Genomic DNA, 22,032 nt, shown 5'->3' on the forward strand with positions numbered 1-22,032 from the left:
TGAGTGTTTTTGTTTTGTTTTGTTTTGCTTTATTTTTTTCGAGACAGAGTCTTGCTCTTGTTGCCCAGGCTGGAGTGCAGTGACAGTCTCAGCTCATTGCAACCTCCGCCTCCTGGGTTCAAGCAATTCTCCTGCCTCAGCCACCGAGTAGCTGGGATTACAGGCACATGCCGCAATGCCCAGCAAATTTTTGTATTTTTAGTAGAGACGGGATTTTGCCAAGTTGGCCAGGCTGGTCACAAACTTCTGACCTCAGGTGATCTACCCGACTTGGTCTCCCAAAGTGCTGGGATTACAGGTGTGAGCCACCACGCCTGGCCCTGACTGTTTCTTTAAAAACAAACACAACACATCACAACAAACAAACTGACTAATTAAACATGCAACTACCTTAGAAACCAGAAACTATACATTGCAGTTATTCTAGAGAAGAACGACTTACACTCACATAATATCCTGTACACTAATGTTCTTCATCAGCTTTATACATAACAGCCAAAAACTAGAAACAAAAGAAATGTACTTCTGTGGGTGATGGTGTAAGCAAACTGTGATACATCCATTATTTGGACTGAAGCACTACTCAGCAGTAAAAAGTTACAGAGTATTTATGCATGTTACAACCTGGATTGTAAGTGAAAAACGTCCATCCCAAAAGGTTTCATACTGTATGATTCCATTTATGTTTATAACATTCTTAAAACAAAAAATATATAGAAATGAAGACCAGAGAAGTTGTGTCTGGGGATTAAGAATAGGCTAAATTTGGGAAGGAAGCAGATACTGCTATAAAAGAGTAACACAGATGCCTTTAAGGTAACGAAAAGGTACTATATTTTGATTGTGTCAATGTCCATATGCTGGTTAGGATTATGTAAGGTAGCTGTGCAAGTTGTTATTACTGGGGCAAAGTGGATAAAAGGTAAATGAGATCTCTCTATATTATTTCTTATAACTATAGTGAATCTACATTTATCTCAAAATAAAAATAAGTAAGTTTAAGGGCCGGGTGTGGTGGTTCACGCCTGTAATCCCAACACTTTGGGAGGCTGAGGCAGGCAGATCACGAGGTCAAGAGAAGACCATACTGGCCAACATGGAGAAACCCCATCTCTACTAAAAATACTAAAATTAGCTGAGCATGGTGGCGTGCATCAGTAGTCCCAGCTACTCGGGAGGCTGAGGCAGGAGAATCACTTGAACCCGGGAGGCGGAGGTTGCAGTGAACCGAGATTGCGCCACTGCACTCCAGCCTGGGTGACAGAGCGAAACTCCATCTCAATAAATAAATAAATAAAATGTAAATATATACATAGACAACAGAATCAAGGTTTCAAATGAAGAAAATGGGAATCTTACATCCAGGGAAGAGAAATAAGCAGGAAAGGGGGAGAAAGAAGCTACACCTTTGGAGAAACTCTTACGAAGGTCACAGCCCAAAAACACTAGCCCCCAGAAATACTATTATAATTATTATAATTTATTTATTATTATAGCATTATTTCATACTCCCCCTCCTCACACCTTATAGCACTCCAGGATATCCACTTATAGAGTGGATTATAATGGAAAGAAACTGTAATACACAGACCCTTTCTGAGGAAGTTTTTTTTTTTTTTTGAGTTGGAGTCTTGCTCTGTCACCAAAGCTGGAGGACAGTGGCGTGATCTCGGCTCACTGCAAGCTACGTCTCCTGGGATGACGCCATTCTCCTGCCTCAGCCTCCTGAGTAGCTGGGACTACTGGTGCCTGCCACCATGCCCGGCTAATTTTTTTGTATTTTTAGTAGAGACAGGGTTTCACCATGTTAGCCAGGATGGTCTCGATCTCCTGACCTCATGATCCACCTGCTTCTGCCTCCCAAAATGCTGGGATTACAGGCGTTAGCCACTGCGCCAAGCCAGAAGAATATTTTTTTAAGGTAGCCCAAGGTCGAAAGAGGAGACAAAAATGAAGACATAAGAAGAATTTGAAGCTTGCGGTGCCTACAGCTACAGCAAATAGTAAGCACAGTCCAAGTTTTAGCCACACTAACGTGACACCTTACACTAAAAATCTATTCATGTCAGTTTTTATTACTCAATTCGAAATATCCAGATTTTAACCAAACATTTACAAAGCATGCCAAAAATCAAGAAAAAAAATACACTCCAAAAAGACAAATCAATCATCAGAACCAGACTTGTGTATGACACAGATGTTGAATTATTCAACAGGAATTTAAAAATATAGTGATAAAATATCTCAAGCACCATAATAGAAAAGTAAACAACATATAAGAACAGATAAGTAGGCCAGGCATGGTGGCCCATGCATGTAATCCCAGCACTTTGGGAGGTCGAGATGGGCGGATCACTTGAGGTCAGGAGTTTGAGACCAGCCTGGCCAATATAGCAAAACCCTACCTCTACTAAAAATACAAAAATTAGCTGGGTGTGGTGGTGTACACCTGTAGTCCCAGCTACTCAGGAAGCTGAGGCAGGTGAATCGCTTGAACCTGGGAGGCGGAGGTTGCAGTGAGCTGAGATCATGCCACTGCACTCCAGCCTGAGTAACAGAGCAAGACTCCATCTCAGAAAAAAACGAAAGGACAGATACGTAATGAAAGAAGGGAGATGTAAACTCTAAGAAAGAATAAAAAAATGCTATAAATCAAACAAAAAATTAAAAAATGCCTTTGAAGGACTCATCAGTGAACTCTACAGAGACAAGGAAATAATCTGTGTTCTTGTAAAGAGATCAATAGAAAATTTCTAAACAAAAATCCAATGAGAAAAAAAATGAGAATAAGCGAATAGAGAATCAAATATTACGGAAATTTTCTAAATATGTTATGCATGATTAATGGACATACTGGAAGAAGAATAAAGACAGAAGAGAGCACAGTAAATACTTGAAGTAATAATGACTGAGAACTTTCTAAATTATATAATAGATACGGAATCACAGGTGTGGAAGCCCAGAGAACATCGAGAAGAACAATAACCTTATCCCCTACACCATACCTCTATTGTAGACACCCCCCAGAAAAGCCACATTTAGGCATAAGATATTCCAAGTGCAAAAAAAAAAAAAAAGGAAAAAAAAAAGACAAAAAGAAAATGTTGAAAGAAGCCATAGCAAGAAAAACACCTTATCTACAGAGGAGCACATATAACAATTACAGTGGACTTCTCAGGAAAAGCAAGCAAAAATAGGGTGAAATATTTAAAGTGTTGAAAGAAAATAACCACCAATGTAGGATTATATATACTCAGTAAAATCTTTCTTAAAAAAATTTTTCCTTAAAATGTTCTTATAGAGATAAGTTATTCAGGCACAAGAAAAATGATGAGGCAGGAATTTATAAGCACATAAAAAAAGAAAAGCATCAAACAAGTAATAAATGAAAGTAAAATAAAATGTTTAATTCTTTTTATTCCTTAATTGATTTAAAAGATAATGGTATTAAACAATAATGGTAACAGTGCATTAGTTGATGATAGCATATAGAAAAATGAAATTGTTAACATCAATGTCACAAAGTACAGAAGGAGGAATTGAGACTTTTTGGTTATAAGGTACCATGCCTGTACTGCACATGAAATGGCAGACCATTATTTGAAGATGGACTTCAGTTAGTTCAAAATGAATATTGTATCCTCTAGGGTAGCCAAAAAAGTGTTTTGTTTTGTTTTGTTTTGTTTTGATAGTCTTACTCTGTCACCCAGGCTGGAGTGCAGTGGTATAATCTCAGCCCTTGCAAACTCTGCCTCCTGGGTTCAAGCAATTCTCATATCTCAGCCTCCTGAGCAGATGGGACGACAAGCACATGCCACCACACTCAGCCAATTTTGGTATTTTTTATAAAGATAGGTTTTCACCATGTTGGCCAGGCTGGTCTGAAACTCCAGACCTCAAGTGATCCACCTGCCTCGGGCTCCCTAATAGTATTACAGGCATGAGCCACAGCACCTGGCCCGAGAAATGTTTTTATAAAGAAGTGCAATTGATATACTAAGAAAACAATGCAATTTTATAAAATGTTCTGTTAACATCATCAAAAGCAGAAAGAGAAAAGGAGAGAACAAATGCAACAAATAGAAAAGAGTTATAAACATGGTAGGTGTTAACCTAACTTTATAGACAATCATTCTAAATATTCATGGTCTAAATACACAAATTAAAAGACAGAGACTACTTATTAATGGAGAAAGGAGTAAGACTCAAATATATGTTGTCTACAAGATACTCACTTTAAGTATAAAAACCCTGCCACACTAATCCTCATCAAAAGAAAGCTAGAGTATTCAAATTTATTTTGGAGAAAGCAATCTGGACAATTTTCAGGAATAAAGAGGGGTAATGATAAAGATGTCAATTCCCCAAAAAGATATAACAATCTTAATTTTAATGGACCTGGCAACAGAGGATAAAAATGCATAAAGCAGGCCGGGCACAGTGGCTCACACCTGTAATCCCAGCACTTTGGGAGGCCGAGGCAGGTAGATGACAAAGTCAGGAGTTTGAGACCACCCTGACCAACATGGTGAAAACTTGTCTCCACTAAAAATACAAAAATTAGCCCAGCATGGTGGTGCGCACCTATAATCTCAGCTACTCAGGAGGCTGAGGCAGGATACTTGCTTGAACCTGGGAGGCGGAGGTTGCAGTGAGCCGAGATCATGCCATTGCACTCCAGCCTGGGAGGTAGAGTGAGACTCCATCTCAAAAAAAAAAAAAGCATAAAGCATACATAAAGCAAAAATTAAAAACACTAGCAGAAGAAATAGAGAATTTCACTTTTATAATTAGAGACCTCAGCATCTTCCTGTCAGTCATTGATAGATCAAGCAGGCAGAGAATCAGTAAGAGATATTTGACCCGAATAGCAATATCTCTCAATTGAATCAAATTAACATTCATACAGTAGTCCATCAAACAACTACAGCATATTCATTCTCTCAAGGACCCAGGAAATATTCATTAAGATAGACCAAATGCTATGCCATCAATCACACCTGAACAAACTTAAAAAGATAGAAATCATACCAAGTGTGTTCTCAGACCACAATGAAACTAACCTAGAAATCAGTAACAAACTGTTAGCTAGGAAGTTCCTAAATATATGGAAATTAAACAGCATACTTCTAGATAATCCACTAGCCAAAGACTTACCAAGCTAAAAATTTAAAATATATTAAACTAATTGAAAATAAAATTACAGGCCAGGCACAGTGGCTCACGTTTGTAATCCCAGCACTTTGGGAGGCTGAGGTGGGCAGATCATTTGAGGTCAGGAGTTTGAGACAAGCCTGGCCAACACGGTGAAACCCCATCTCTAATAAAGATATCCAAATTAGCAGAGTGTAATGGTGTGTGTCTATAGTCTCAGCTACATGTTAGGCTGAGGCATCAGAATCACTTGAACTCAGGAGGCAGAGGTTGTAGTGAGCCAAGATTGCCCCACTGCACTCCAGCCTGGGCAACTGAGTGAGACTCTGTCTCAAAAAAATAAAATAAAAATAAAACGTATCCAAATTTGTGGGATACAGTAAAAACACTGTTTAGAGGATGATGTATAACATTAAAAGCATTTATTAGAAAAAAGAAAAATCTAAAATCAATAAGCTTCTATTTTAGGAGACTAGAAGATAAAGAGCAATGTAAGGCCGGGCATGGTGGTTCATGCCTGTAATCCCAGCACTTTGGGAGGCTGAGGTGGGTGGATCATGAGGTCAGGAGTTTGAGACCAGCTTGGCCAATATAGTGAAACCCCGTCTCTACTAAAAATACAAAAATTAGCTGGGTGTGGTGACGCATGCCTGTAATCCCAGCTACTCAGGAGGCTGAGGTAGGAGAACCACTTGAACTTGGGAGGCGGAGGTTGCAGTGAGCTGAGATCGTGCTACTGCACTCCAGCCTGGGCAACAAGAGTGAAACTTTGTCTCAAAAAAAAAAAAAAAAAAAAAGAGAGAGAGAGAGAGAAAAAATTAAGTAAATGGACATGTAAGTTTGACCTGATCATTTTCAGCTTCATCTGTTTTCACTTCATTCTATTAATACCTTTTCATGAAGGTCTGTCTTAACTCAGGGTTCTCATGACCATGAAATGTTATCTATCAAAAGTCCCTAAACGCAAACCTTCACAAAACTAATGTACTGGGTTATCATGCATTTCCTCCCAGCTCGTGTTCTTTTTTTTTTTTTTGAGATGGATTTTCACTCTTGTTGCCCAGGCTGCAGTGCAATGGCACCATCTCGGTTCACTGCAACCTCCACCTCCTGGGTTAAAGCGATTCTCCTGCCTCAGCCTCCCAAGTAGCTGGGATTACAGGCATGTGCCACCACACCCAGCTAATTTTGTATTTTTAGTAGAGACGGGGTTTTTCCACATTGATCAGGCTGGTCTCAAACTCACAGCCTCAGGTGATCCTCCTGCGTCGACTTCCTAAAGTGCTGGGATTACAGGCATGAGCCACTGCACCCAGCCTTCATGTTCTGTAAATACAGCCATTTTCAGTTGATCCTGCCTTTTTATGAGCTTACCAAATGACAAAAGCTTCATATAATTTTTGTCATATTTGTCACGAAGTTTAAGAATTAAATTGAATGTTGGACTTTCATGATAGGACTCTTAGTTTCAGGTTATGCTAAAAAGGAAATAGAACAAAAAATTCACATTCATTTCCTTGTGAATAATATAAAATTTTAAGCCTTATATCCAAAGGTAAGTGAAAAATATTTTTGTCTACCGAGCTTCTTCATTTATTGATTGAAAAAAGAAAAAAATAAAAATTGATTCTTCTTCTCTTCAAGGAAATGAAGCAATGGGAATAGATACAATTATAGGAATGGATAGAAATAGAAATAGAGGAAAAAAATTAAAACAACGTATTTGCATCAACCAACAATTTGAAATCTAAGGCAGGTAAGAAAGAGAGTATATAAAATCAGATTATAACTGCTGCACAATTGTTAGCTTTTGATAAAATACAATTTATTGTCTGATTTACATCAAAATGAATTTATTCCGGAGAAAAAATTATCCTCTTGCTTTCTAGAGCACAATATGTAAGAGGAACATTTTAATTTTAACTTCCCCTCAGTGACAGTGACCCCTTCTGCCCTCTCCATTTTATAAATTATTGACAAAGCGTCAGGAAGATTCCAATTGTGCAACAGCTAATTGGCCCCTCTGGTCATTTTTCAACAGCCCTGAAAAGTTCATTGGTTTTAGATAAAGGCTTTCCTGGAGTTGCAGGCTCAAACATTCTGAGAGTTTGAACAAGTCTATGTTGTTTGGTTTTTAAATACAACATTGCTTGGCCAAGGCTTGGCAAAAAATCATGAGGTTGGGATACTTGCTTGCTAAGGAAAAAATGAGAATTAGAATTGGCATTTTATATGAAATTAAATTTGAAATGTGTATTTTAGAGCAAAAATAGACTTTTGCTAATTTTAGAATTTGGAAAGAATGAATGTTGATATAGATAAGATTCAGTTATTATGAGGAAAGACTTAAAGATAGGTATACGTAAGTAAAATTTTGTCATACTCAAGCAATATCTTATAAATGTATTTTATAAGCCTTAAACTGATTTCAGGATTTTGGCTTTCAAGATGTATTATTTCCGTCTGCGCAATAAAAAATGTCTTTTTGCTGTGAAGTGGCTGGGTATAAAATGAAAGCACCTACAGCTTATATTTAAATTACCAGTGGAACATTTTCCAGTCTCTTTTTGGAATTTTATTTTGGTTGAGAACTGTGATGTCAAAACCAACTCTTTTGACTGACTTCTAGCTTCTATGACACTAAGACCTCTGACGTGTTTATGCTGCAAAGGCACATTTGCAGTCGTGACATTAGCTCTTTCTACAGGATGAACTTTAATCCAAGTAGGTGGATGTTTTGTTCCACATATTGGAGTTATATTCGAATGCTCACAAGAGAAACATCTGAAGGACTATTGGAAAGACTCTATCTTTTATCTCTGATAAAACAGAAATGCAATTACTTGCCAGGATCTCGTTTCCATTTTCCATCTACATTATTTTCCTTTGCAGTGCTTTTACAAAATTATAGTCTTCATGTTGTGTGTGTGTGTGTGTTTGCAAATGTGTGTGAGTGTATGTGAAAAGGGGATTAGAAGAGATGAAAGCAATTTTCCATATTGCTTACCTCTGCAAATTTTGTTTTTAGAAACATTATTTCAGTTGTTTATAATAATAAAGTCTTAGAAATTGTATCTCATTTTCTATTATAGAATTGGTCCAATAATTTTCTGTTTTTCTCAATATATGATGTGCTCTAGAATACAGCTTATTTTCCTCTTTTATCTTCCTTAAACTTTCCTAAAAAATAACATTTTGTTTGATCACCTGTTAAGGGTCTGTTAACTGAAAGGTAATTCATGTAAATAGAAGGAAACAAAGAGTAAATTTAGGTAGAAAATAAAAATTGAAAAGAGGAAAAAAATAAGATGAAGAACACTGTTTCAAAATTTAATAAAACTATGTTTCCATTCAGATTCATAAATATTTTAAAAGCCTAGGGTTCTTCAAACATTCTTCCAGGAAGTTGATTTTCAAAGTATTCTTATTTTCAGTTAAGAGGAAAATGAAGGGATACCATTTAGATTATATCAATCTCAATTCAAATGAAGACTTTTTTTTTACTTTTTGAAACTCTAGAATGTAATAATCTGAACATAATCTGAAATTATGTCCAATATGTATATTAAGAATAATCATGGCCGGGCGCAGTGGCTCACGCCCGTAATCCCAGCACTTTGGGAGGCTGCGGCGGGCGGATCTCGAGGTCAGGAGATGGAGATCATCCTGGCCAACACGGTGAAACCCCATCTCTACTAAAAAAAATACAAAAAATTAGCCGGGCGTGGTGGTGGGCGCCTGTAGTCCCAGCTACTCTGGAGGCTGAGGCAGGAGAATGGCGTGAACCCGGGAGGCGGAGCTTGCAGTGAGCCGAGATCGTGCCACTGCACTCCAGCCTGGGCGACAGAGCAAGACTCCGTCTCAAAAAAAAAAAAAAAAAAAAAAAAAAAGAATAATCATTTAGAGGCACTATTGTAGTCTGAATTAAGTGATTAAAAGTGGATATGTGTGAAACAGAAGTAATGATTCAGCACCAGTCTAGATTTCAAATGGTTATTTGAGAAGCTTCCTATCATTTTGAGCCATCTTGTGCAACAGGATCATCACAATTTTTGTAAAGATAGTTTCTCACTACACAGTGCAATTTCTGCACTCTACACGGTTTTGATTCTTCATTTCTGTATCTGTGCTGCATGCATTCAGGATGCAGGAAGAGCATTGGTATTGTTTTTCCTCTTTGAGTTGGAGAACTGTAATTACTGAAAGCAGACATTTATACTCCTTATTTACCCTGGCATTTCAAGGTATTCCAAAATTGTGATGAAGAGACACATTCATGTTTACAAATTTTCAGAAAAAAAAAAAAAAACTTCAATCTTCCCTTTGTTTTACTAAATGAGGAAGTTTATTTTGTAACTGGTTTGGCTCAAATTGCGGAAGGTCACCCGCACATACAGATGTTGACCATATCCTTGCTGTACAATCTGGTGGTGGGAGGTTTGTTTGTATGTGCTTTGGTAGCCAGAGATCACAAATAGTAGTTCTGTGTGCTTGATATCTGTTGTCCTCAAAAGTCATGTGATCAGAAAGAAAGACAGTCCAAAGGAGGAATGAAAATAGAGCACTGCCCATTTCTGCACATTTGGGCACGGACTCCCAGCACCCTTCGTGTCATCTACACAGCAAGCTATTGTGTCAGTGAGTACAGGGCTCACATTGGACATTGTTCAAACATTATGTTGCTTTGTACCTATCTGTACAACTTTCAAAATCAAAAAGTTATATCTGTCATTGACAAAAAATTAAGTCACTGGATACTGTTGCAACATTTATTTGCAAACAAAGTACAGATGCCATTATTAGCCAGTAGGAAGAAGGAAAAAAACCTAAATTTAACAAGTTATTTGATTGTCTCTTAAATGGCACTACAGTGTTGATTACTAAACAGCAGGGTCATTATAATAGAACACCAGTGCATCTCTATACACTGGAAGCAGTGGGAATACAAGATTATAAATTAAACTGGAAAAATAAATGTGAACTCAAAATGTATTTTCCATCTCTGTCAGCGGCAGCAGCAGCAACTTTTAACCAAAGCTACTTCTTAGTACAATCCTAACACCCATAGATCAATACTAGTGCTGGCCTTCGGTAAAGGAACCCAGGCTCCTCAGACTAGTTGGTTCCATGTCTGAAAGTGAAAAAAAAATTACAATGAATCTGAAACATTTTGTTACAAAGGATCAAAGATACTTTCCAAACTTAAGGGGAAGTATGGAAAGTTTCAACTTAAAGACTGTTCTACCAGTCAATTTCTAAAAGTACGAACACATAAAACAACTACTGCAACTCAGAAATTTAATAAAGGATTATGTTTTATTCTTCATGACACAGTTCAAATCTTCCACTCATACTCTATTTGCTGGAATTCAGTCACATGACCACAACTAACTGTAAGGAAGATGAGAAATATGTCTTAACTTTGTGTCCTAGAAGGAAATTGAAATCACCTGCTAGTAATTAGTCAAACCCTATCTCTGTATGCAAGAAAAAAATAAACCAAGGACTTCTGAGTAACCAAAGTCAATATAGAAAAAAATAAGTACTGTCTCCTAAAGCAGGATTTGGCAAAATTTTTTCAGTAAGAGGTGAGATAGTAAACATTTTAGGCTTCACAGACCATATGGTATCTGTTACAACTACTCAATTCAGCTATTGTCTTACAAAACCGTCATAATCAATACCTAAATGAATAGACACGGCAGTGTCTAAATAAAACTTGATTTATAAAAACCAGTGGCAGCCGGGCGTGGTGGCTCAAGCCTGTAATCCCAGCACTTGGGAGGCCAAGGTGGGTGGATCACTTCAGGTCAGGAGTTCAAACCCAGCCTGGCCCACATGGTGAAACCCCATCTCTACTAAAAATACAAAACAGCTGGACATGGTGGTGAGCACCTGTAATTCTAGCTACTTGGGAAGCTGAGGCAGGAGAACTGCTTGAACCCAGGAGGTGGAGGTTGCAGTGAGCCAAGATCAAGCCACCGTACTCCAGCCTGGCCAACACAGCAAGACTCCATCTCAAAATGAACAACAGGCCAGGCATGGTGGCTCACACCTGTAATCCCAGCACTTCAGGAGGCCAAGGTGGGTGGATCATAAGGTCAGAAAATCAAGACCATCCTGGCTAACACGGTGAAACCCTGTCTCTACTAAAAATTCAAAAATTAGCCAGGCATGGTGTCGGGTGCCTGTAGTCCCAGCTACTCGGGAGGCTGAGGCAGGAGAATGGCGTGAAGCCGGGAGGCGGATCTTGCAGCGAGCCGAGATTGCGCCACTGCACTCCAGCCTGGGTGACAGAGCGAGACTCCGCCTCAAAAAAAAAAAAAAAAAAAATTCAGTGGCAAGCCCAGGATAGTTTACCAATGCCTACCCTAAATGAAGGACAACATATACCATGGTTGACACACATATTAACCTGTGAGAAAGAGAGCCCCAGTGTTAACTGCTACTGGTCATCACACAGAAAAAATAAGTAGAAAAAGCATTTAACCACACTCCAAGGAAACAAATTAGTCAAATGTCTTCAATGCAGAGTAGACTTATTCCTAGGAGAAAAATTCTCTAGCTACATCTAAAAATTATAATGAGATAAAAAATATACAATTTTAGTAGTGACAATGGAGCAGATCAATATACTTACAAGAACATGGGTAATGATAACAGTATGGCACATTATTTCAGGGTGAACAGTGAGTTGCATAAAACAAAAGCTACTGTGAAGGTGTGGACATTAAACATTATTGATTTGGCACAATTTAGGCTCAACCATAAATTAGACCTGTGCCTTGATAAGAAATCATTGATTCCAGATCTTAAGATTTTGACTTGTCTATAAGAATATTTATTTTTCATTATAACCTGGTATATTTATGACCATAGAAATATAAACTTGGAAAGAAATAAAAACAATAATGAAAAGAATTTAAATCAATGGTACTTATAAAAGTATTTATAAATAGTATTTTTAGATTATGATATGACATGCATTCCAATCAGTTTTATAATCATAGTATGTTTATGATTGGTCTGCTTTTATGATGTTAAAGCATTTTAAAGAATATGTTCTGTTGGAATTGTGATTTTAATTAAAAATTTAAATGTGTTTAATTACAATTTTAGTAAACATGTGTTAACAAAATGTTTAACCTTTTAAATGCATTCAGATTTATGATTTTTTAGTAATATGTAAATATTTAGAGGGACTGACTTTAATATTTGAAACATGAGAACTGATTTGCAAGTCAATAAAATCAAACACTATTCAAAGTTCAAATGGTTCTTTGCATTTTTACCAAAACCTTTTAGCAATTAAGTAAGCTACTCAGCTGGGCACAGTGGGTCACGTCTGTAATCTCAGCACTTTGGGAGGCCAAGGCGGGTGGATCATGAGGTCAGAAGTTTGAGACCAGCCTAACCAATATGGTGAAACTCCATCTCTACTAAAAATACAAAAATTAGCTGGGCGTGGTGGCATGCACCTGTAATCCCAGCTACTCAGGAGGCTGAGGCAGGAGAACAGCTTGAATCCAGGAGGCGGAGGTTGCAATGAGCCGAGATCGCTGCACTGCATTCCAGCCTCGACGAGACAGTGAGACTTCGTCTCAAAAAAAAAAAAAAAAAAAAAAAAAAGCTACTCACAAACCAAAAAACTACATTAAAACACAAAAATATACCAAACTAAAAAACCCTATCATGAAGTAAACATATAAATGTCTTTCAGGAAAAAAAAAAAAAGCAAGTATTTAAAATTTCAGTCCAGGCACAGTGGCTCACGCCTGTAATCCCAGCACTTTGGGAGGCTGAGGTGGGTGGATCACGAGTTCAGGAGATTGAGACCATCCTGGCTAACACGATGAAATCCTGCCTCTACTAAAAAAAAAAAAAAAAAAAAAATACAAAAAATTAGCTGGGTGTGGTGGCGGGCGCCTGTAGTCCCAAACTACTTGGGAGGCTGAGGCAGGAGAAGGCTTGAACCTGGAAGGCAGAGGCTGCAGTGAGCTGAGATCGTGCCACTGCACTGCAGCCTGGGGGACAGAGCGAGACTCTGTCTCAAAAAAAAAAAAAAAAAAAAAATTTCATCATCAGCAATTAGAAAGTCAAATATTTTAAAAATACAACTCTATTCACCAATAGGAGACCCTCCATATATTAGCCCTGATAGTTTGTCTCTGCTTCAGTGTTTTCTGCTATTTATATTTAAGCACTCAGAATACTGAATGGCCTTTTAACCTCACAGTTTTAACTAAGTCAACAAGTAACGCCCAAAGCAGATCTGTGGGGCTGGAGGAGGCTAAGGAAAGATTTTGTGTCTTTTCTTAAAAAAACTGATGATAGGTTAGAGACAACAATGAAAAATTATTTCTCATGAGGCAAAATAGCTGCTACTGTTACATCTGCTGTTGTTAAAATTATTATCCAAAGAATAGAAATGATTTGTTAATTAATTAATTATATATAGTGCATCTCTTATTATCTAAAATAAATATAGGGAGAATGTTATAGGTTTCATAAAAATAATTGTGCTTTAGTTTATAAAATGCATTTTGTGTGTATCAACATCAATATCCGGAGAGATATATACCCTCATCCTCTCATCCTCCTACCACAGACGTTTTAAAATACTGAGTGAAACTAAAAAAACACATTAAATAATTAATAATCTTTGTTCAATTCTATAGGAGTGCATAGCAGATGTTATTTTATTTTCCAGCAACATTTTTCTATCTCATGTGCTAAGGTGATTGGGCTTTGGTCAATTGGAGATTTTCATGTAGGGTAATGTTATGATTTTTGGTGATAGAAAAGTTTGGTGACATGAAAAGTTTTCTAATAATATTTTTAGGAGACATGAAGGATTTCAAAAATTACAGCAGTTCTCTTGTCTGTCTTGACAATTCACAATGATAGGGATGGGAGACAGAGAAATACTGGGTAGAAGAGGGCGGTTCCCTGGCAAAGGTCCCACCCTCAAGCCTGGACACCAGCAGCCATAAATGAGAACAGGCATTCCTGTTTTCATGCCCAAGAAGTTGCCTTTTGACCCACCACATCCCCCTATGCTGTACCCATATATACCTTGAACCTCAGGCTCCAGAGGGAGATGAGCAGCAGAATGGTGCAGCCAAGGAGAGAAGAGAAGGAGCATCTGAATGCCGAGAGGAGTTCGGCTGGGGACAATCGGAGAGGAGTCTGCCACTGGACAGCCAAATTCCAGGGGACGATCATCTTCCTACTCTATTCCCCCTTCCAGCTTTCCATCCATCCCACTGAGAGCCATCTACAACACTCAGTAAAACCCCACATTCACTCTTCAAGTCCGTGTGTGACCTGATTCTTTGTGGACTCCAGACAAGAACCTGGGTGCCAAGAGGGCACTGAGCTGGTAAACACTTAAGCTGTCTGCAGACAGCAGAGCGAAAAGACAACTGTAACACACACCCACTTGGGCTTATGGAGTCACAGACACACACCCCTAGACACTACTGTGGGGCCAGAGCCCCAAGGGCTCACTTTGGCTCCTGCACCTGCCATTTGCACATCATGCAACAGGAGTGTGCCTCTCTGTTGAGCCAGGGGGATCCAGGGAACTCTCTCATTTCAACAACACTTCAGAGAAACAACCATCATGCAGGATCCACAGAGGAGGCAGTTATTGCTTTCTTCAAGCTCGACTCAATTAGAATTTTCATGAGAAGCCTGGAGTGTTTAAAATAGCTGATCATGAAATTTTATATTGTGATAATAAACAAGCAGTGGCTTTTAGGCATCAGAGATGCAAAATCTCAATCATGTCTATTTTATGTTCCTGTCAAACATTCAGCAAATACTGAACATCATAGTTGCAATCATAGGAGGAGGATTAGGGTTGAGCCCTCTCTATTCTTGGTTTGAGAAGCTCATGAAGGCTTTTGTTTTCTTCAATGGCACACAATTCCTGCAAATCACAGGGAAGCTACAGTTCCCATGCTTAGCACAAACATGGAGAAAACCCTGCTAGGGGGACATGAAAAGTTTTCTGATAATATTTTTAGGAGACATGAAGGATTTCAAATAATTATGCAAATGAATCATGCTCTGTACCATTTAGCACTTTTTATTATTTCACAGATTAGTACCATTTAGTACATGAGCAGTGAAAACCTCTGTCAGAGTTGTTAAAAGCGTGAGGCATCTGTATGCAGAATGCTGACATTAGCAGCCCACAGAATGTGGACAACTGTAACCATAAATTAGAGAAATTACTAAGGAGAGCCTTACAGAGAAAGACAAAGATTTGATGGGACACAGATGTCTAATGTCTCCACATATGTGTATAATTTCATGACTGTTCCATATGATATTTTGAAGATTTTATTCTCACTCTTTTAGGGAATAGCACTTTCAACACTCCCCCAGTCAACAGCTAGAGACAGCAGTCCCAGATATAAATTATTAAAAAATATTACGTTAAAAACTTATCCTTGCTCATTGTATCAACAGCTCCATTCTTGCAAAAAGTGAGGTTCAACAACAAGTGTGTGCATTCAGCAAGGAAAAAGAAATATGTGATTATGTTTTTACAACCATCTGCAATATCCTGGACCTTATCAATGAGTTATCATTTTTTAAAAGTTAAAGAAGAGCTGGAGTGAGTTTTTCTGCTTCTCAATGTTTCCTGAGTCTAGTGGTCCACAGACCAGGGCCAGGGACAAGGATGTGTGGCCTGTGCAGTTGCAAAGGACTCCATACTTAGAAGGCCTCTGCATTTGGTATAAGCTTTCTGGGAGTGTCTAGAAATACTAAATAAATTTTGAACAAGGGACTTGCATTTTCATTTTCTGGGGGACCCTGCAAACACACAACTGGTTATCCCAGTGAAGCTCAGAGTACTATGGACCCTATGGAAATCTATATTCACTCTCAAAGCATATCACCCAATGAGCACTGTACTGCCCTGCAACATAGGAGAAAGCAGCGTGAGGAGGTACTATCTATATATGCCTTTTTAACAATTTTGGCCTTTAGACCATTTATAAACCAGTAAGCCAGTCAGAGAATGTAAACTCTGCTACCAATCTGGCATTTCTAAACATACCTTGTTTTTAAAAGGATTCAATGGGAGTTTTCCACTTGGGTTACAGTGAAGTAATTTGTAGCAAGCAGCATCACTACCAAGAACAGCTGGAATAGCAGAAAAAATTTAAACATACAGATGTTTGAAAACATCTGAGAGCTACTGAGGCAGCCGGGATCTGAAAGCAGGGAAAGGAGAACTGCAGAGAAATAAATTCAATATTCAATATGGCTTTTCTTTCTTTTTCAAACTTTTGAGAACACTTGCCAAATTTGTGTATAGGGCAAAGCAGCTGAGAATTGTTATAGGGGGCTACTGCTAAGAGGAAAATAATGATCAGAGATTCATCAATCTGACCATTTTGAAGAAATAAAAATCACATGGCAGGACTGTCAAGGAATTCAGAATTTGTGAAGTCAAGATCCTGGAGAGAGGAAGAGTTAAAAGAAGGCAGTCCTGTCTGATGTTAAAGCATTTGCTGCATTTTTAAGCTCCATGGGGCAAAAAACTAAGATGACAAGCAGTGAGTCAGTGAAAATCAGAGTATACAGCTGTCCATAGTCCTGATGTGGAAAAAAAACAAAGTGGAGTTTGAGAGTAAGCAAGGGCTTAAAGACCATAGGTAATACCCAAAGCTTTAAGTTAGGACACCAGTAACAGGAGAAGGGATGGAAAGAGGAAGATGAAACCTTATAAAACTGGAAACCAGGCTTGAGTGAGCTCCATCTTTGACTGGATTATGGTAATCGGCTCCCCTGGCTGAGCTGCTTACCAGAAGATGGGGTGAAGACTTTGTGGAAGAAGAAAACATTATTCAGAGGGGCTACAGGTCTTTATAGCAATTTCTAGAATTTAATAAATAATTAGAGATAAAGGCAAAAAAATATAAATAGGAACACAAGTGAAGGAAATATTGAAGTTGTCAGACATATACTTTAAAAACACCATTAAATATGTTCAATCAGAAAGATGACAAAAGGGGTTGTTTCTTGTAGAGTTGTTTGAGTTCTTTGTAGATTCCAGATATTAGACTTTTGTTGGATGCATAGGTTGCAAATATCCTGTCCCAATCTGTAGATTGTTTACTCTGTTGATTACATCTTTTTCTGTTCAGAAGCTTTTTAGTTTAATTAAGTGCCATGTATTTGTCTACTTTTGCTTCTGTTGCATTTGCTTTTGAGGTAATAGTTATGAATTATTTTGCCTAGGCTAATATCCAAAAGAATTTTTCCCAGGTTTTCTTCTAGGACTTTTACAGTTTCAGGTCTTACATTTAAGCCTTCAATCCATCTAGAGTTAATTTTTGTATATGGTGAGGGATATGGGTCCAGTTTCATTCTTCTGCAGGTGGCTAGCCAGCTTCCCCAGTGTAACGTACTGATTAGGGTGTTGCTTCCCAGGGTATGTTTTTGTCTACTTTGTCAAAGATCAGTTCACTGTACGCACGTGGCTCTATTTCTGGATTCCCTCTGTTCCATTGATCTATGTCTCTTATTTATATACCAGTACCAGGCTGCTTGGGTTACTACAGCTTTGTAATACAATTTGAAGCCAGGTAATGCGCTGCCCCAGCTTTGTTCTTTTTGTTTAGGGTTGCCTTTTCCAAGTCTTTGAAAAATGATGTTTGTATTTTGATTGGGATTGCACCGAATCTGTAGACTGAAAAGTGAGCACGGGAAATGAACAGACGTTTTTTCAAAAGAAGACATACAAGGAGCCAACAAGCACATGAAAACATGCTCAGCATCACAGATCATCAGAGAAACGCAAATTAAAACCACAATGAGATACTATCTTACACCAGTCAGAATGGCTATCATTAAAAAGTCAAAAAATAAGAGATGCTGGTGAGGGTGCAGAGAAGAGGGAACACTTGGCATGCTGTTGGTGGGATGTAAATGAGAACAACCTCTACAGAAACACTATGGATTTGTCAAAGAACTAAACACAGATCCACCATTTGATGTAACAATCCCACTACTGCATATCTACCCAAAAGAAAAGAAAAAATTTTATCAAAAGACATCAGCACTTGTATGTTTATTGCTGCACTATTCACAATAACAAAGATAGAGAATAAACCTAAACACCCATCAAGGTGGACCGGATAAGGAAAAGGCAATATACCTATATGTATTCGTATTTGTGATTATATGTTACATAAACACTTTATTTATAATATATAATTGTATAATTGTATAAATTCATATATTATTATATACTATTAAATATATAATATAATTACATATATATATAATGTGTATGTATATACACATCAACGACTACTACTCAGCCATAAAAAGGAATGAAATCATGCCTTTTGCAGCAACATTGATGAAACTTGAGGCCCTTCTTTTTTTTTTTTTTTTTCTTGGAGATGGAGTCTCGCTTTGTCTCCAGGCTGGACTGCAGTGGTGCTATCTCGGCTCACTGCAACCTAATTGCCTCCTGGCTACAATGTTCATTATTTTCAGTGATGGCAGTATGAAAAGCCCAGACTTCACCACCATGTGACATATCCGTGTAATGAAACTGCACTTGTACCCTCCAAATCTATAAAAATAATTTTAAAAAGAAACAAAAAGATGACAAAAGGTGTAATTATACCAATGAACAGGGATCTTTAAAAAATAAAGTGAAAAATGAAGAACTAAGAATTTATATATTTTAAAATGAATACTTAATGAAGGAGTTATACAGGAATTGGGCAAACTGAAGACAGGATTACTGGTCAGTAGAAAAAAATAGATCAGTAGACCCAGGAGCGGTGGCTCACGCCTATAATCCCAGCACTTTGGGAGGCTAAGGCAGACGGATCCTGAGGTCAGGAGATCAAGACCATCCTGGATAGCAGGGTGAAACCCCGTCTCTGCTAAAAATAAAAAAAGTTAGCTGGCTGTGGTGGCACGCGCCTGTAATCCCAGCTACTCAGGAGGCTGAGGCAGGAGAATCACTTGATCCTGGGAGGCAGAGGTTGCTGTGCGCCGAGATCCAAGATCATGCCACTGCACTCCAGCCTGGGTGACAGAGAGAGACTCCGTCTCGGAAAAAAAAAAAATTTTTCAGTATAACATATACGGGCCCTGCGCAGTGGCCTCATGCCTGTAATCTCAGCACTTTAGGAGGCCAAGGTGGGCGGATAACCTAAGGTCAGGAGTTCGAGACCAGCCTGGGCAACATGGCAAAACCCTGTCTCTACTGAAAATACAAAAATTAGCCGGGCATGGTGGCGGGTGCCTGTAATCCTAGCTACTCAGGAGGCTGAGCCAGGAGAATCACTTGAACCCGGGAAGCGGAGGTTGCAGTGAGCTGAAATTCCGCCATTGCACTTCAACCTGGGTGACAAGAGGGAAACTCCATCTCGAAATAAATAAATAAATAAACAAAATAAAGAAGGTATACAGGCAGAAGCTTATAGCTGAGAAAGGCTTAAAAACAGACTTACCGGCCAGGCATGGTGGCTCACGTCTGTAATCCCAACACTTTCGGAGGCCGAGGCAGGCGGATCTCGAGGTCAGGAGATCAGGAGCATTGTGGCTAACACGGTGAAACCCGGTCTCTACTAAAAATACAAAAAAACTAGCTGGGCGTGGTGGCGGATCCCCGTAGTCCCGGCTACTCGGGAGGCTGAGGCAGGAGAATGGCATGAACTCGGGAGGCGGAGCTCGCAGTGAGCCAAGATCGCGCCACTGCACTCCAGCCTGGGCGACAGAGCGAGACTCTGTCTCAAAAAAAAAAAAAAAAAAAAAAAAAAACAGTCGTGCCTGTGCATATGCACACACAGAAAAGAGCATACGAAATATATAGGAGATGGTGACATTCTTGTAATCAAAGTCCCATAAAGACAAGAGAGAGAGAGAAAGAGAATTCTTTAGTAGCAATATTGGAAGAGTTAATGGCCCATATTTTTACAAAACTAAAAAACTCAAGCCATAAATCCAAAAAGTGCAATAAACACAAACATGCTAAAGACAAAGAAAATGACTAAGAGGATTTTCACCGATGGGCCTGTGTAAACTAAAAATAGAAAGATTCCCTAAACAGAAGGAAAAGTAACGGAAAAAACCTGAAAATTCAGGAAAGAATGAAGAATACAAGGACCCATAAATGTGTGGTCATAACTAAATAAATATTGACTGTACAACAATCTTGACAATGCCTTGTGAGATTTAAAATACATGCAGAATGAGACAACTTTAAAATTATACAAAGTAGGGGCAAGAGTGCATTGAGCTAGCATTTTACATTTCCAAAATAGTGTGTGAAATGGCAAGGTTTATAATTTATATTTGATTGCAGTCAGTCATTTATTTATATTTGAATCCCCAAGGCAATCAGTAGGGGAATGTTTGGCTATTTGACTAACGGGGGAGGAGGAAATAAATTTAGGCAGGCCAAAGTCCCACTAATGACTCGGAAAGTCAGACAGCATGCCATGTTGTACGTTGAGACACCTTAGAAAAGTGCAGAGTCCACAAAGACTAGATAGAGGAGCTGAATTCCAGATGGTGGAAAACCCCTCAGAAGTGAGTTGGATGTCATTTGTTGCTTTTCCTATCTGCCCACTTGTAGTTCTGGGCTGAGATTTTGGGCTTGGTCCAGGCAGAGAGTGCTACTGAGGCACCAGCAGAGCTGTGGGTTGTTGTGGGGGATTGTGATTAAAAAATTGGAGACTCAAGGTACTCAACATACGTCTGACTTTCCCTTTGCAGCACTTACGGTAGCCTGAGACTATGAGGAGCTGGAAGATAAAGAGCTAACCCAAAACCTCTGTAAATTAGTAGGTAACTTCTCAGAGACCCAGGATGCGGGAGAAACAAAAATTCACCCAATAGACAGCCAGCTAAGGATGCACCAGGCCACAGCTGAAAGGGCTAGAGAGGAGCTGTGGACCTGTGTGGTCATCTGAAGTTGTGTGCTATGGGGGCACTTCCTGATTTTAAATACCTAGTGACTCAGAATCCCAGAGTAACCACCAGACGATGAGACTTATCTAGAAAGGAACAAAACACCAACTATTGCAATAGTCACACAGTGTACAAGTTGGAGATTTAAGGGACCTCAATCCAATGATGGTTTCTCCTTTAAGATGTTTACCAAATTCATTGGTTTTTTATGACCGTATAGTATTCCATGGTGAATATATACCACAATTTTCCTTGGTTTTTAACCATTAATAGACACTTAAGCTGTTTCTATATCCTGGCTATTGTGAATAATGCTCCTCCTGGAGGAGGGTCAGGTTAAGTGAAATAAGACAGCCACAGAAAGACACATACCGCAAGGTCTCTCTCATACGTTGAAATCTGAAATGTTGTTCTCATGGAAGTAGAGAATTGAATAGTGGTTACCAGAGGATGGAAAGGGTAGGTGGGAGAGGGAGATGGGGAGATATTGGTCAACAGGTACAAAGTTAACAGTTAAAATAGAAGGAATAAATTGTGCTGTTCTATTGTGGAGCAGGATGATGAGTTAATACCAATGTATATTTCAAAGCAGCTACCAGAGAGATTTCTGAATGTTCTCATCACAAAGAAATAAATGTTAAGATGATGGATATTCTAATTACCCTGATTTGATCATTACACAATGTATACATGTATCAAAACATCACATTTTACCCAAAACATGTACAATTATTATGTGTCAGTCATATAAAAATATACTTGTCTAGGCTGGGCACGGTGGCTCACACCTGTAATCCCAGCACTTTGGGAGGCAGAGGCGGGCGGATCACAAGGTCAGGAGATCGAGACCATCCCAGCTAACACGGTGAAACCCCGTCTCTACGAAAAATACAAAAATATTAGCTGGGGGTGGTGGCG

The sequence above is a fragment of the Pan troglodytes genome, chromosome 8, assembly GCF_028858775.2.
Source record: "Pan troglodytes isolate AG18354 chromosome 8, NHGRI_mPanTro3-v2.0_pri, whole genome shotgun sequence".
NCBI lineage: Eukaryota > Metazoa > Chordata > Mammalia > Primates > Hominidae > Pan > Pan troglodytes.